Here is a 6,009-nt window from a genome sequence, read left to right as displayed (position 1 = left end):
ATGTGTGCAGGGATTATCCAGCCTGACGCCGGCTAGTTCTAGTTTAAATGGCTTCTTACCCGGAGACTCCACGTTTCTTTGGTTAGCTTTTCTCTTTGTTGTTAGCCCAGCTCGGCATCCCCGCTTCTGCTTCCACTCGCACCGCCTATGTCGTCTCCATTGGCGGTCACCGCTAGCACTTGACTCCGCTGCTACAAAGGCCGCTCGATGTAGCCCACGAAGTATTCCCATGCTAGCGAGGAGGTCCACCGTACATGCATCTTTCAGTCTATAACGACCCGATCCATCCACATCCAGAATTGTCTGTCGGTCATATGTGATCACAGAGTGTTCACGCTTTGAGCCAGCCATGAAATTGACAGAAATGACAGGTGTTTTTTGCCAAATCGCTCTACACTCCCAAGAGCATTAGTGAGCCGCAGCATTCTCATGCGCCGCCATTTTGTCATATATATATATATATATATATATATATATATATATATATATATATATATATATATATATATATATATATATATATATATATATATACTCTTCCGGGCTACATTATACACCCCCGCTACCACACAAACCCCGCCCACCTCAACCGACGCACGGAGGGAGGGGGGAGGGGGGGGGGGGTTGATGTGTGTGGGGCAGGGTTTGGGGGTTGGGGGGGTTGGTGGTAGCGGGGGTGTATAATATAGCCCGGAAGAGTTATGGATGCATGGGATTCTGGGTATTTGTTCTGTTGTGTTTATGTTGTGTTACGGTGCGGATGTTCTAACGAAATGTGTTTGTCATTCTTGTTTGGTGTGGGTTCACAGTGTGGCGTATATTAGTAAGAGTGTTAAAGTTGTTTATATCGCCACCGTCAGTGTAACCTGTATGGCTGTGGAACAAGTATGCCTTGCTGTCACATACGTGTGCAAGCAGAAGCCGCATACAACATGTACTGGCACGTTGATACTGTTGGCTGTAGAGGGCGCTAAATGCTGTGTCATCACAGTATCCCCTTATTATAGGGTTAGGGTGAAAATCGAACAGAAATTGCACCGGGAGATTACAGGGAGAGGCACAGAAATCCGGAAGTCTCCCGGGTAAATCGGGAGGGTTGGCAAGTATGCAGTTGAGCCGCATCAGAGTGGTCAAAGAGCCGCATGCGGCTCCGGAGCTGCGGGTTGCCGACCCCTGCTGTAGTGTAGTTAGTCAAGTTTGACTTATTACTATATAGAGTAATGGCACATTCCCGGTTAGGGTGAAGGCTGTCCTTCCTCAGCAAGCCCGGTTTGCCCCAGAAAGAGGGCCAATAATCAATAAACGTTAGTCCCTGTTTTCTACAAAAACAGGCAGCAGAGCACTCAAACACACTACTCAGCCTCCCTGGGAAAGTTTAAGCCGAGGTACTGGAAAGAGGGTCCGGCCGATAGTCGAACCTTAGATTCAAGAGGAGCCATGTGGATTCCGTCCTGGTCGTGGAACAACGACCAGCTCTTTACTCTTGCGGGAATCCTGGAGAAGGCCTGGGAGTATGCCTATCCAGTCTACATGTGCTTTGTGGATTTGGAGAAGGCGTATGACCGGGTCCCCTGGGAGGTCTTGTCGGAGGTGCTGAGGGAGTACGGAGTGAGGGGAACCCTGCTGAGGGCCATCCAATCTCTGTACAACCAAAGCGAGAGTTGTGTCCGGGTGCTTGGATGTAAGTCGGATACGTTTCCAGTGGGGGTTGGTTGGGTTGCGCTCTGTCACCTATCCTGTTTGTAATTTTCATGGGCAGGATTTCTAGGCAGAGTCGTGACCATGGCGGAGAGGGTATACGTCTCAGGGGGCTAAAGGTTGCGTCACTGCTGTTTGCAGATGATGTGGTCCTGATGGCACCATTGGTCCGTGACCTTCAGCTCTCACTGGATCGGTTCGCAGCCGAGTGTTCAGCGGCTGGAATGAGGATCAGCATCTCCAAATCTGAGGCCATGGTTCTCAGCAGGAAACCGATTGTTTGTACAGTCCAGGTAGAGGACGAGACTCTGTCCAAGGTGGAGGAGTTTAAGTATCTTGGGGTCTTGTTCACGAGTGAGGGAAAGATGGAGAAGGAAATCAGCCGGAGAATCGGAGCAGCTGGGGCAGTATTGCAGTCTCTCTGCCGCACTGTTCTGACGAAACGAGAGCTGAGCCAGAAGGCAAAGCTCTCGGTCTACCGAGCTATCTACATTCCTACTCTCACCTATGGTCATGAAGTGTGGGTCATGACCGAAAGAATAAGATCGCGGATACAAGCGGCCGAAATTAGTTTCCTCAGAAGGGTGGCTGGCATCTCCCTTAGAGATAGGGTGAGAAGTTCAGTCACCCGAGAGAGACTCAGAGTAGAGTCGCTGCTCCTTCGCTTGGAAAGGAGCCAGCTTAGGTGGTTCGGGCATCTTGTTCGGATGCCTCACGAGCATCTCCCTAGGGAGTCCTCGTTGCACGTCCCACTGGGAGGAGACCCCGAGGCAGGCCAAGGACCAGATGGGGGGATTATATCTCCTCTCTGGCCTGGGAACGCATCGGGATTCCCCAAGAGGAAGTTGCTAATGTTGCTCTGGAGAGGGAAGTCTGGGGGTCTCTGCTGGAGCTGTTGCCCCCGCGACCCGATTCCGGGGTTGCTGTACCTCTCATCATTGCCTCTCGCAGGCGGGGAATTAGAGACATGTACTCGATGCCTGGACATCTTTCTAGCGAGATTAAAAGTCCTAGCTATGTTCCTTTTTGTAATCTCTGACTGTCTCATCCTAGTGTCATTGGAGCCAAAGTATACAACTATGTTCGCATTGCTAGTGGTGCGATTAGCCTGTCCTACGTGTTTAGCTCCCTAAGACTAGCTTATATGTCAGGTGCTCTGGCCCCGGGAATACACTTAAATATGGCTGGTTTTCCAAGCTGTATGTTTCGGTTGATGGAGTTCCCTAGGACTAAGGTGTGGTGCCCGGTAGGCTGGGGTACTAGCTAAAGGGCTAAATCTAGTGTGCGTCTCAACCGGTTCACTGTGGCTTGTAGGCCGCTTAGGGCTGCTACAAGTTGGGCTAGCCAGCTCGCTAGAGCTAACGCTAGCAAATGTGTCTGCAGCGTCTAAAGTTACAAAATTACTCAGCTCTAATTGGCGGACACCGTCCTCTAGTAGGGCCAACCTATCTATGAGAGCGGTGCACGAAGAGCAGGGAGTCATACTCACGTTGTCTCTTTCACCGAGTCGAGTTCTTGCTGTCTTCGGACAAGTGGCCGCAGCGTGAGGGAGCAAATGCCTTCGGAATGTAGCTGCCTTCGCCGCGACGAGCTTAGCTTCGTGGGCTTAGCAGCTAGCTATCTGAGAGAGGGGCGGTGAGACAGAGAGCGGGTGGTTTGCAAGTTTGATAAGACTACTGTTTGAGAAGGAATAAAGAAAGCTGGAAAACAATTAGAAGCACACAGATAGAAAGATAGTACTTAGCTTTTTAGCAGTAGCAGCGAGTCACTCACGCTCTGGGAACCCAACCTAAAAAGAAAATCTGTTAAGCACATTGATTTTTTTTCATTAAAATGGTGGCTTAAGGTTACAATACCTCCCCCCCCCCAAAATGCAATGTGAAAATGGTTATTTTCGACTGCTAGGGAAGTTCAAATATACACTTAAAATAATTTTCAATTATTTTCACATTTTAAAATTTGTCTAAAAGTTACTGCCTATACTGGCTATATATACAATAATCAAGCAAATATTTTATACTTAATTTAAGTATGAACTAAATCACGTTTTTTTTTAAAGCTAAATATACTTACTGGGCAGCAGAGCACTCAAACAAATAACATAAATATCATGTTTATGATACTATTTCACACAAACAAAATACAGAACAGTAGTAGGAAAAAAATGACACTAGAAAAGTAACAATGAAAATCAATGTTGCAACATATGATATTTGACAGCTAGGGAAGTTCAAATGTTAACATAAACAAAAGTTAAATTATTTTAAAATATTACTATTTTTAAAAACTTACTGTATATACTGGCTAATGGTTGTATAGGATGTTTAAGAAAATATTTGTTTCCTAAAGTTGGTATTTAATAACATCCCTTTAAAAATTAGTTTTATTTCAAAATGTAAAAAAATACTATGAATAAAAAATATTTATTTTTTAAAGTAGGTTTACGTTTTTTGTGATCTGACACTGGCAAAAAAGTCAAGTAAATCAATGTTACCATGAATTGATTAACGTGGACCCCGACTTAAACAAGTTGAAAAACTTATTCGGGTGTTACCATTTAGTGGTCAATTGTACAAAATATGTACTGTACTGTGCAATCTACTAATAAAAGTTTCAATCGGCTAATGGTATTAAGCACATTTATTTTCTTCCAATTAAACTGTCTTTTAGAAGGCTAAAACACAATTTTTTTTTTAACATGATTGATATTTTACTGTAAGGGAAGTTCAAATGGAACACATAAAAAACTATTCTTTTTTAATTCCACTTTTTTTTTTTTTACTGTATATGCTGACTTTGTTAGATATTGGAGCGGTATGGCGTAGTGGGTAGAGTGGCCGTTCCAGAAACCTGAGGGTTGCAGGTTCGCTCCTCGCCTCTTGACATCCAAATCGCTGCCGTTGTGTCCTTGGGCAGGACACTTCACCCTTGCCCCCGGTGCCGCTCACACTGGTGAATGAATGATAGGTGGTGGTCGGAGGGGCCATAGGCGCAAACTGGCTTCTGTCAGTCTACCCCAGGGCAGATGTGGCTACAAATGTAGCTTACCACCACTCAGTGTGAATGAATGATGGGTTCCCACTTCTCTGTGAGTGCTTTGAGTATCAAAAAATAGAAAAGCGCGATATAAAATCTAATCCATTATTATTTATTATTATATTTGGGGAAATTGTTTTGTGCTAATTATAGTATTGACAAATTATGTAAACAAATATATTTAAAATAAAATATACCTAATAACATATGTTTTGGACACTATTTCACACCAACAAAATAGTCAATATTAGTTTTGTTTTAAAATTTGACACTTTAGAAAAATAATGAAATGAAATGAAAATCAATGTTGCCTAATAGTGAGAATAAGCACATTAATTTATGAGTTTTAATATAAAACAGTGGCTTTTAGAAGGTTACGCCCCCCCCCCCCCCCCGCCCCAAAAGGGAAAAATTAAAAATTAAATTAAAAAATACACAATTCAAACTATTGATTTACCTGTTAGGGAAGTTTAAATGTACACACAGAAAACAATTTGTATTTTTTTTAAAAACTGTATGTGGCTTTATATAAGATTCATAATAAAATATTTCATTACTAATTTCAGTATTTAGTCAATCTTTTTTTAAATGTATTCAGAATAATAAATATACTAAATAGTATATGTTTAGGTTATAACACCATTTCAAGCAAATAATAATTATAATGGTAGTTAAAATTAATAGGTAGAAGGGTTAAGCTTACATTTCTAAACAAGCACTTGCGTGCACACACGCACACAAAGTTACAATTTTCCCATGAGAGTTTATTGTTAAGTGAATGCCAACACTGCTGACATTTGTAACGTTTATACAGCACATAATGGAAAATGGCTTTATCCCTAGTGGTATTAATCTTCACATTGTAATATTATTTACAATTATATTACAATTTTCAGTTGTTTTAAAGTGCACACTTAACTTCCAGTAATGGCTAGTTGCAACTACAGACGTGTCTGTGTAGAATACAGAATGTGCTTCACAAAAGTTGCCTATTCTTCAGCCACCCATTGACTATTGAGCTCTGTGTGCGGGCGCACACACACAGCTGCACTTTCCAACTGATGACATAATGGAAAAAGCTAGTCCTAAATCAGAGCTATGACAAGTGAAGCAGATGATGTCAAGTCATGTCTGTTACCTCCATGGCAACGTCTAATTGGTGCAAAAGGTAAGGGTACAAAGTAAACCACAGTGTGTGTGACTCTTTAATAACCTACTGTGTAACTCATGTGTGTTTAACCAACGGTCACCATAGTAGGCAACTAAATAAAACTA

Source organism: Entelurus aequoreus, linkage group LG15 (assembly GCF_033978785.1).
Source record: "Entelurus aequoreus isolate RoL-2023_Sb linkage group LG15, RoL_Eaeq_v1.1, whole genome shotgun sequence".
Taxonomy (NCBI): Eukaryota; Metazoa; Chordata; class Actinopteri; order Syngnathiformes; family Syngnathidae; genus Entelurus; species Entelurus aequoreus.
Note: the sequence above shows the minus strand (reverse complement) of the source record.